At 40.5% G+C, this 12,116-nt stretch overlaps 1 long non-coding RNA gene across 1 annotated transcript in view; it reads right to left on the reverse strand.

The window, feature by feature from the left end:
- Positions 1–6,925: 6,925 nt before the first annotated feature.
- LOC142104148 (uncharacterized) overlaps positions 6,926–12,116 on the reverse strand; it is a 46,326-nt gene continuing 41,135 nt past the window's right edge. Inside the window, exons 2-3 of the long non-coding RNA XR_012679519.1 lie at positions 8,466–8,593; positions 6,926–8,329 (exon numbers count right to left, since the gene is read on the reverse strand). This is a non-coding gene — a long non-coding RNA (uncharacterized LOC142104148). The remainder of the gene's footprint in view (positions 8,330–8,465; positions 8,594–12,116) is intronic.

Here is a 12,116-nt window from a genome sequence, read left to right on the forward strand (position 1 = left end):
TGAGAGGAGATAGAGCAAATAATTCAGCACATCAGGAGCAGCACCACTAGGTGGCAGCACAGCTCCTCACCCCAAACCCACATGATCTTACAGATATAGGAAACAGAAGAAAAAAAAACCAAAGGGTTCAATTCCAGAATGTGTCCCTTTAGTATTACAGGATTTATTACCAGCAGTACTGCCTTGAGCATCAACATAGGCGTATAGCTCAGTGCCCAGATGATGGTGGTGGTGGTGGCGGGGGGGGAGGGGGGGTGAGAAGGGAGCACCAGTTTCTGTCTCTCTTCAGTCACAGATGCCGACAGGCAGGCAGAGAGGGTGGAAAGAGTCCAGACAAGCAAGCCACAGATGAATTGCGCCAGAGGAAGTGCGATCGTTGATTAGGTATGGGGATCAACAAATTTGCCTACCAGACAGTGTGAGCCGTCCTCCCCTCCCTTCGAGTAAAATAGCTGCCTCCCGCCATTTCCAGAGCCAGATCCAGCAGAAGAATGGGGATCCTTAACTGCAGGATTCACCAGGAGCCAAGTCCTAAGCCGATGTGGATGCAGTAGGAACCCCTATAGGCAGCTGTTCGGATCTCTGCAGCCTTAGCAGCAACGCTAACAGGGGACCCTCTCTCTTAGCACTTAGGTATCCTTAGAGCAACTTTTGTAACAGTACAGGACGTGAAGCCGGATATTACAGGAGGATTAGTGTGGGAGAGCGATTGCCATGCGACTCACTCCATGCCAGCTCAAGCCACGCCCCAAATGAAACCTCTCTTTAACTAGTGCCTAACCATGTTCTGTACCTTAGTAGTCTGAACTTTTCTGCTATTCTACTGAATTACTGCTTACCAACCCAGCTTGTTTGAGTATATTTGCTTCTGACCCTGATCTGTGGCCTTATCTATTGTGAACCAGTGTTGCCTGCTCTTCACCTGGGATTGTGTTTTAGTTAGAGATGGGCGGGCTTGGTTCCCCAAGATCCGAATCCATCCGAATTTCGAATATCCGATTACCGAGCCGAGCATAGAACACTACACCTACACAACATGACATAGACACTGGACATTATCAATATGTACAATTCTTTTTAATTTTAAATAATCATTTTAATATATTTAACATGCAAAGCTTAAGAAAAATATAGCAGCAGATTAAAGTGGTGCCTGCTTTTCTGGGTTTTCGAAGCCATCCGATTTGGTCCACACAATGCATCAGATCTGGATGCTCTCACTGAAGGCAGAGTGTGGTTGCTTTATCACACATATGGGTACCTCAACCATCTATAGAAGGGGTGGCCAACCCGCGGCTCTCAAGCCACATTTGGCTCTTTGAATGTAAAATTGAGGCTACTGGCCGGCTCTGTGATTCTCTGTGGCTGTTAGCAATGCTCCGGGTGCCGACAGCCACAGATCCGATAGCTTGAGTCACTGACAGCAGCCGCGTCATGTGACCTCCTCTGCATAACGCAGAGAGGTCATGTTGTCACTGTTATCCAATCAGGAAAGGAGGAGGATAGTGTGCAGTCTGCTCTCCCTCCTTCCTCTGCGCGGTATCCAGTGTCTGTGTGATAGGTAAGTAAGGGGCATGTGAGAGGCTGAATGGCAAGTATGGGGCACGTGGTGATTCTGAGTGGCATGTATGGGCATGTGGTGACGCTGAATGGCATGTATGGGGCACGTGGGGAGGCTGATTGGCATGTATGGGGCACGTGGGGAGGCTGAGTGGCATGTATGGGGCACAAGGGGAGGCTGAATAGCATGTGGGGAGACTGAGTGACCTGTATGAGCAATGTGGGGAGGCTGAGTGGCATGTATGGAGCATGTGGGGAGGCTGAGTGGCTTGTATGGGGCATGTGTGAAGGCTGAGTGGCTTGTATGGGGCTTGTGGGAAGGCTATGGGGCATGTATGGGGCAATTGGGGAGGCTTTGGGTTATGTGGGGAGGCTGAGTGGCCTGTATGGGGCATGTGAGAAGGTTGAGTTACATGTATGGGGCATATTGGGAAGCTAAAAGGCATGTGTGGAGAATGTGAGTAGATCTCATGGCATGTGGAGAGTCTGATGTGTAAAGGGCATGTGGTCAGGTCTGGTGGAAATGTGAAGAGCTCTGAGGGGTATGTTGCCTATTTATGTATTTTTTTATCCCCACTTCAACAGTTCCCTCCAGAGCAATTGTGAATACAGAAGCAGTGTGAGCTACGTTGGAGAGACTGTAAGTACCCTTTGAACCCTCGGCCGCTGGACACAGCAGCAAGGTAAGAACTGAGTTGATTATTATTAATTATTATCATTATTATTATTATTATTATTATTATTATTATTATTATGAAGATTTTGGCAATGTTGGATATCTTATTTTTCACTTAGCAAAATATTGTAAATTATGTTATATTTTCAATGTATGTGTGTGCGTTATGTATGCACATGTTTATACTGTGTATATTTAATGCACATATATATAAAAGGTAAAGTTGGCTCTTTGCCATATCTATGGTTATTTTTGGCTCTTAGGGGGGTATTCAATTGTCCGCGGGTTCGAGCGCGGAAAAACTAATACCGTTAATACCGTAATCTCTCGCTGGATTTCAGCTCGCAGCTCCCTGTGCTGCGACCTGAAATCCAGCGAGTAAATTACCGCGGACAATTGAATATGCCCCTTAGGCTCCGGCTGGTTGGCCACCCCTGATCTATAGTCAGGGTGAAGATAGTTGTTTAAACATTCTTCAAAGATAGATAGCCACTTAAAGTACAACATTCTGGGGTACTGAATAACTTATTTTACCCATCCCTTCTTGCTTCCTTCAGCCTTGCAGTAAGAGACTGTATAAAAAAGAATAATGTACAAAATGACTTAGAGAGCCTTACACTGCTGCCCACACTGGCTCAGAACCAGCCATTGAAACTGAGCTGCTGAGCAGCTTGATCTATGACCAACTTGGCCAAACAAATGACAATAATGACAAGTTGTCATGATAGAGACACTGAAATGTGCTTTTCTTAACTGATTCAGGTTTCCAGATAAAATACTAATGTACTTTCAAAAGTGAACAACCAGTAATTTGCACTTTTCACCACTAGGGGGAAAACAATATGAATACTGAACAAGTTCAGACTAGTCTGGTTGTTTATTGATGAATTTCAACTAAATTACTCATTGCATTTATTTCATAATGACTTGTGTAATAAATAAAAAAGCTAGGATTCTATTTACACGCATAAGCTAGACATTATCCAAATGAAATAACTTAGACATTTTGGAAAAAGCCTTCTAAAGAAATATTTTAAGAAATAATCATTTAAATTTAAATTTACATTGCAATTTTCAAATAACTGAGATAAAATCCAGACAGTGCACTGAAACTATTGCAGTATAGAAGGCAATTTGTGAAAGATCAATTCAGTAAATAAAAATAAACTTGCTGGTTTCAGACATTTGATTTTATCTCAAAACCAGTGAGAAGAGTGGAAGAAAAAGAAACATAGGCATATACGTAACTTTTCCCCTTCAATAGCCCCATTTTAATGACCCATTCATTTTAATGGGGTGTCTACATTGTAGCACATCTGCTGGAAATGCCATTGAAATGAGTCTGTCATTGGAATGAATGGAAAATTGTTAAAATTCTAATAAATAATTAAAGCGAGCAGTGTGCATTTTCACTTTCAAATCCTCTTCTAGCCAAAGCACCAGTCAGCCTGGGTTGCTTTCCATTAAAATACAGAGATACAAGTGTCAGTTTGGTGGTTCTATAAGAAGAGGCTGCAACATAAGTGTCTTTTGCCCCAGAGAATACCACCTTACTCTGAAAGGTTCTGGGGCTATTCCTAGGCTGTGGTGGACAGTACTGAACAAGACTGGAACCCCTGAAGTGTCATTTCAGCAACACCAGTTGCCCTGGGGACTCCCCGCTTTGATCCTAAATCAATACAGATTGATTTTTGATGTGGGGGGGGGGGAATCAAATACCAATCCTGTGGAGCTTCATTCATTTCAAGAGGGTGTAGTGCATATGTTGGAAACCCAGTGGAAATTAATAGGTCTTTGAAATTATTAGTTCTTTAAAATAACACAAGATCAATCAAAATGACTACAATTAGCTTAATTTTGAAAGAAAATCACTGGCAGATTAGCAAGTTTGGACAATGAAGTAAGGATGTTTCTATGGCACCTTTGATTTAAAACTAATGGGAAATATTTTTACTAGACGTCCCCCTAACATTTATAGTGTACATCTACTTAACATACTGCTAAGCATCCACTCCGAAATAAAACAATATAGCATCAATATATATACTATAGTATAGTGGCTGGAGACAAACTTAGCCAGCGTCACAGACTGCTGATCACTTGTGTACTAATTAAATGTGTTATTGTTAAGATACACTGAATTAGAAATGTTGACCATGTTCAAAATAATAACATTACAAACATGATTAATAATAGATTTATTAGTAAAAGTTTTTTAAGTAAGTACACACTTGAGTTCATTTACGGAGCAGAAAATTTCTGGTCTCGCCATGCCCCTCAGTTTTCTCAAGTTTACCAAGATTTCCACCAGGGCACATTGATTTGTGCAGAAAGATGTCTGCTTTTGCAGGGGAGCAGATGTTTGTTCAGACTTAGGGGAGGAGTTCGGACTTTGGAGTTGGTACACTGCTGTGCCTAGTTTTGTTGAGCAGTGCAGAAACAAGATTTCCTTTTCTGGAGTGAGGGGGCAAAGTTTTTGGGACACATCTTTTGCTGTGCATAGGGGTGCATGGTGTCAACGTTATCTCTGGGGGTTCCCTACCCACCTGGAAATTGTTCTCCTCTTGGAAGTTGCACCTCCAATACTTCATACCTTAGCAGGTGGGAGGTAGGGGCGGCATCATCATAGCCAAACGCCACACCCTCAGCCCATTACGGATATGGAGGAGCAGCATTTGTCATCTTTACAGGTAAGTAGCTGCCAGCAGTTTCTTCTCCATGTCTGCAGCCATCCACTCCGCAAAAGGACTTAAATTTTAAGACTTGTCAAAACATGGTTGAAAATAGCAGCCTGAAGCTATATTTGCACTAAACTGATCACCAATCATACCAAGAGGTTATTTACAATTTTAAATTTGTGAGTAAACAATTATTATAAACTTTTTCTTTATTTATAACCCTGTGTTAGGTCAGAAAAACCTTGTGGTGGTGCATAGCTCTAATTTGAAGTATAATATAAACAGTGAAAGGGTGTTTTCTGTAGTGGATTGTGGAAATTACCCCATAGAAGAGCCCACAGGATAGTAAAGGTCAAGAAGCAGCATACAATACAGTCAAAAGGTCAAAACACAGATAAATGATTCAAGAGTAACAGGAGCACTAGTTCAGAGACACTGGTTCACAGAGACTAGTTAAACAAACTGGCAATAAGTTGTTCCCTGGAAGCTGCTTATTTAGGCCTGATGTTGAGGTAACAACATCTGCGGGTAAATGTATCAAGCTGCGATTTGGCTTTTTCAGTGATTTTCTCAGGCAAGTTTGAACTTGCCAATGTATGAAAGTGTGATTTGCTAGTAAATCACCAGTAAAGTGAGTTTCTAAAAATCGCCATGATTGAATTCGCTAAAAATTGGCGTCCCAACATTTTACCATTCTAACAACGCAGTTTACCATATGTATGAAGCTGTTATTTCCAAAATTGCAGCTATTTTGGATTAAAAATCACCAGAATCAACACGCTGCCTTGTATACGCGTGATTAGCCTGTGGATCCAGCGTCTATGTCGATAGAACCATATATGTTAAAAAGTGAATAATTAATTTGTATTTTTTTTTTTAAAAAAAAGTGTGTATCCCTCTTCCCCAATCATATTAAACCTTGGGCTGCCAGCCTGGTACTGGTAGTTGTAAAACCGGGAGGTCAAAAAGCGTGGGGTCCCCCCAATTTTGCAACAACCAGCACTAGGCTTAGTCAGCCAGGGCTGATGGCACTATAGCAGGGGAACCCACAGCAGGAGGTCCCCCTGCCATGATGCCAACCACCCCAGGATGGACAGCATGGGGCTGGATTTCCTAGGGAGGGTACCTACAAAAGAAATGCAAAAAGCTCCCTCCTTTGTGGTACCCAGCCCCATGCTGACAACACTAGGGCTCTTCCCACACCTCTGTGTGTGGGTCTAGGGTAATAAATTGGTTAATGTTAGACAAAATTTTAACTGGTTGCACTACAGGTCCCAGCAAGCTCAAGCTGCCATTAACAGTCTGGGCATGCTGGTGCTTGTATTATTACAAGCACCACTATACCCATGGCTGCCAAGGCATGCTGGCACTTGGTCAACCACAAGTTCCAACATGCCATGCCACCCAGGGCTCGCTTGTCCCTGTAGTGCACCAAGTCAAAATGTAAATAGAAGATATGGCTCGTTGTCACCACAAATTTTATTAAAAATAACAAACCATACATGTAAACCTTCACATGTGTGGGATCCAGTCTTGTAAGCTTTTACTCCAATATGTTTTGTTATGAAAAACACCATTAATTTTTTTTTATAAACAGCATCGCAAAAACTGCTTTCTATTAAAAGGAAGTGCCGCGGAATGAAAATCTGACAGCCGCGAGGTATATTTATAAGCTAGGGGTTTTCCCACTTTCAGGGGTTTCAGCACTGACAGCGTGGGAAAACCCCTATCCTACAAATATACCTCATGGCCGTTTTACTACTATCAGCATGAGGCTGGCAGAACAAGGGTTAACATTTTAAAAATGAATTATTATTCTTGGACATTCTGCTTCAGAAGTACTGGACTATGTGGCCAAAACCACAATCAACAATTAAAGGGTTTGTGTATGTGTGTTGGAATATGTAAAAATAAAAAAATTACTAAAATATTTCTAAAACATATATTACACATGATTGATAAACATATTTGGCTCAATCACCACTGTCATTTTGAGAGGGGTACCAGTGTGCATAAATTACATTTTATTTTTTTCACACAAATGTTTTTTAAAAAAAGTCAACAAACATTACTAGCGTGCAAGGCATAGTGTAAACTTTTCCAAATTGAAAATATAATATGAAACATATTTGGCATTGCAATTCAAAATCAACATTTTCACAGTTTTGTTTTGGTTTTTTTTGGCTGCAGGCACTCCTGATTCTCCCAATGCTACACACTGGAGTAGTGTGCTTTGGTTGCTACCACCTCCTGAATAGCCACTAAATTGAAGACAACTCGTGGACAGTCCCAGTAAGACTGTTAAGTTCAGTATTTTGTATTTGTACCAAAGAGTTGTCAATCCTTTCCATTGACATACACATTTGCTGTTGATTGTCCTGGATTATTATTATTATTATTATTATTATTATTATTATTATTATTATCTTTAATTTACAAGGCACCACAAAGGGTCCGCAACGCCGTACATGACATACAAAAAAGAGTGAGCCATGACACAACATAATACAGAAAGAACAAAAAATGAACAAAAATATATACACAGACACAGGTAACATGGTAATGCAAATCAAATTATTACTGGGACAATGAGTGAAAGTGATGGTAGATATCAGCGGGAAGTAGGCCGAAGCTTAAGAAAATAGGGCTAGGGAAGCAGGCCAAGAGGCACAGAGGGTGATGGAATAGTAGAAGGAGCACACAAGGAAAGAGGGCCCTGCTCCTGAGAGCTTACATCCTAAAGGAAAGGGGGAGACACAAATAGGGTGGTACTAACTTAGGGCGGAGAGTTAGGAGGAGGACTGATAGACTTGAATAAAGAAATGAGTCTTAAGGGCACACTTCAAGCCTTTGAGAGTAGATGCTAACCTGATGAAACGTGGAAGATCCTTCCACAGCTGGGGAGCAGCCCAGGCAAAGTCCTGGAGAATGGAGTGAGAAGAGGTGATCAATGAAGCAGTGAGGCGGCGGTCACAGGCAGAGCAGAAGGGGCGGCTAGGAGTGTAGGTAGAGATGAAATTGGAGATGTAGGGAGGGGAGGATTGATTAAGAGCTTTAACAGTGAGGGTGAGGAGTATAAATTTAATTCTGTAGGCCATGTTTCTCAAATAGCGAAACCCTCTGGAAAGCTACCGTTGCATCCCCTTCATAGAGTCTTGGTGAAAGATAACCAAATTAGCCTGCACCTCACTGAATTGATGTATGGCTTGTGCCAAAGTAGGGACAGATGGCTGTTGTGCTTGGCTTGGTGGGGAATTTGGTAGAGAGGCTGGTGGTGCAGGATGAGCACACTCCTGCACATAAGGAACATCCGACACAGTTTCAAGGGTAATACAAACATCACTTTGGATGTCTGATGCCTCGATATGTTCAGTGTCCCCAATTGGTGGCCTTGATCCATGAGCTTGTGATGTTCCTTTGAAAATATAACAAAAATAAAACTAAATTACTAATCATTAACAGGAGAAATGCATTTACCAGATTTTACGTAAACCTGAAAATGAGAAAAACAGTAGTTAGACATTATACAATGACAACATAGGTGGATTTACCTTTCAAGGAGTCATCATTCCCCGTCATGACGACTGATGCTGGTGGCTGTGTTTGAGAGGACTCGGAGTTAGAAAATTGGACATGTAATATGACATGTAATTATATATTTTGATGGTTAAAATAAACCCTATAAATAGAAACAAATACAACAAATGTCATTAGTACATTATAAAACCAATTTCAGACAAATGCTTTCAATGTGCAGAACAATTTAACATTTACATGATGTTGGATTATTGTTTGACTGTTAAGAAATAAGTTAATAATTTTTAGCACTCCCAAGTGCTTTTGGGGTGTCTCCCATTCTTTTGCATTAATATTTCTGGCTGTCAAAAGTCCTGTTTGTCAGCAGTCTAAAAAAATAATATTTAGCACTCCCAAGTGCTTTTGGGGTATCCCCCATTCTTTTGCATTAATATTTCTGGCTGTCAAAATCCTATTTGTCAGCAGTCTGAAAAATAATTTTTAGCACTCCCAAGTGCTTTTGGGGTGTCCCCCATTCTTTTGCATTAATATTTCTGGCTGTCAAAAGTCCTATTTGTCAGCAGTCTGAAAAATAATTTTTAGCACTCCCAAGTGCTTTTAGGGTGTCCCCCATTCTTTTGCAATAATATTTCTGGCTGTCAAAAGTCATATTTGTCAGCAGTATCTAAAACAATTTGTAGCACTACAAGTGCTTTGGGCTCATAATGGATTCAAAGCAGTCTACATATGATCAGAATGAGCAACCAGGTTCTGTCACCAGTCCTGATGTTAGTGTTCCCAGTACGTCATCTGGCCAAGGCGATGTCAAACAACAGATTGTTTCCAAATCAGTGCAAAAAACAAAAACCCCAAAAAATTTACTGTATTGAAGCGAAAAAGAAGTGCTACTGAGCAAAAGTTAAGTGCCGATAAAAAAAAAATGCCAACATGCCATTCTACACACGCAGTGGCAAAGAGAGAATGAGGCCTTCACCTTTGTCTATTAGTGTCAGATCAAAAAATGTTACCGAGCCTACAAGTGGTGCACAACTACTGTTACGCGTCAAAGCTGAGCTGCAAGATAACAGTAAGGCAGTAGAGGATAATGTTTGCTCTGAATCACAAATGACACCAATCTCTGTGGAGAGTCAATCCAACAGTGGGATGTCTAATCGTGAGCATTCTGTTAGTGTACCCATAAAGAAGGGCCCTTTCAGCAGTTCTCCTGATGTGTGCCTGAACAGCCCGTGTGTAGCCGGTGATACACAAATTGAGGATGCCACTTTGGAAATAGAAGAGGATGAGGGGGAGATTTGTGTAGGCGACGAGGGCACTAATGATGATGTTGATGATTATGATGCAGACAGATACCAAATAGCCTTTCTCAATTTCTATTTATATTCTAGACTCTATAACGGCTGAATAGTTTTCTATTTTACCCCTAGTGGAGAGGGGGTCTGATGCAGACAGATACCAAACTACCTTGGTCCATTTATTTTTACATTCTAATTCTACAGTCTATGCAGGCTGCTTTTTTTCTATTCAACTACAAGTGGAGGGTGTAATATACACCCAAAGACGATGGCTGCATTGCCAATAGGCTAAGATGAAGAGGAAGACAAGCAGGTTTGTGTGCAGAATTAAGGACGGCCTACCAGGGATAAAACTGTTTTCTTCCTAATTTATTAGCTTTAGAATTACCTTACTTATCCAAGAAACAGGTGGAGCACTAAATTAGGTTATTTTATGGCCAAAAACATTGAATTTTAAACAAAATTGCAAAACAAAACCAAACAAAACCAAAACCAAAACACGCAAGGGCGGTTTGGCAAAACCAAAACCAAAACACGACGGTAATCCAGATCCAAAACCAAAACCAAAACACAGGGGTCAGTGAGCATCTCTAATCATAACCAATCAAGCTGCTAGATTAAGCATTTGGGGATTTGCCAAACACACAACAATATCAATATGACAAATGAAACAAGATATTTAATCAGCGCTAGTGGTGGTGAATAAATCTGCACATAAATATAATCATACCTATGGTAAATTTCTTGTGTTTATAAAGCATATTGGTACATAATATATACAGTATAATATTGCTATAGCGGAATGTACCATCACTAATTCATGAATACAATACACAATCGTATAAACAGATGCAAATAATAATAATAATAAAAAAAATAGAGTGCCTCCCAAAAATACTTCAACTACATCAACAATTGGCCTCAATATATAAAAATCGTTGAATCCTATTGTTAAAAGCACAAGTTCTGATCTAAAAAAATTAACTAAAATTGCAAGCACTAAGGGGAGTTTCCCAAGACCAGAGTTTGGGACAGGTCCTTGGAAACGCCCCTAAGTGCACATCTGATATCTGGTAATACAAACGCCACGCCAGGCAAAATTCATACCTATATGAGTTTCAGGAGCTGCTGGTAATTTCATTTAAACAACTGTTGCATTTCATGTAAACAATTCTTCTCACCTTGCACATAAATGTTCTGCTTCAAATATCTCTCTCTGTAATTTTTAAGACCTTAACTTCTGTGCTTCTCGGCCATCCATTGTTTGAGTAACATATTCCCCCCATATACCGTAAATCTGGATTAAACCTTGTTTGGTGTCCCACCTGCTTTGAAACTGTCTTGTAAGGGTGGCTCATATGCGTTTATGTAATGGATCTGGTATCAGAGATGGAGTCCAGTTGCCAGGAATCAGAAACAAGCAAGGCAGTGCAGACAGAAATGAAGCATAGATAAACAAGCCAAAATCAGTACTAATCAAGCACAGGCATAATGAAGTGAAGAATATAGTTCTATTACAGAAAACATATGGGCTGATATTGCAATAGACTTTAGCGCCTTCCATCTTTTAAAGGCCGTACCGTGATTTGGGCTGTCATTTGACCAATTCTCCAAAATATCTCATTTGAATCCTCTCAAGCATCACTTCATAACATCATCAGTAATTCTGCAGCACTGTACAGAGAACTTACATAAGTCCCTGCCCCATTGGAGCTTACAGTTTAAATTCCCTAACATAAACACTCAGACCATTTTTTTAATGGCAACAAATTAACCTACTAGAATGTTTTTAGAGCGTGGGAGGAAATCGGAGCACTCTGACATAAACACAGGGAGAACATACAAACTCCACACAGATAAGGCAATGGTTAGGAATCAATCTTATGACCCCAGTGCTGTGAGGCAGAAATGCTAACCATTAAGCCACCGTGCTGCGCAATCTTTCAGGTCCACGGCGTTCCTCAGCTCATAATTTCTGGCCAAGGAGGTCAGTTTGTTTCTAAATTCTTGAGATCTTTTGCAGAAATATTTGATAATTATTAAATAGAATATTTTTGGTTCAGCATTCATCCTAAAGTTCCTGTGCCAGTTTATTTTCTGTAGGGTTCCTATTTTGCTTTTTTTGTTTTTACTTTTTATTTCACAGATATCGGATACAAATTTCAATCATGAGAGACAACAAGAGTGTATTCAACAAGGGTCCAAGGTTTAACTAAATTTATGTAGGAACAACAATAGAACATATAAAGAAGAACCTAATGCTTATCTTGCAAGAATCTTGTGGAATTACTGGTTGAAGTTGTTTTATTAATCTTGTAGATGGTACGTGTCTTTTTCCATGAAGGCAGGAACCATATATAAGACTGAAGAGAA

This window comes from Mixophyes fleayi, chromosome 10 (genome assembly GCF_038048845.1).
Source record: "Mixophyes fleayi isolate aMixFle1 chromosome 10, aMixFle1.hap1, whole genome shotgun sequence".
Classification (NCBI taxonomy): Eukaryota; Metazoa; Chordata; class Amphibia; order Anura; family Limnodynastidae; genus Mixophyes; species Mixophyes fleayi.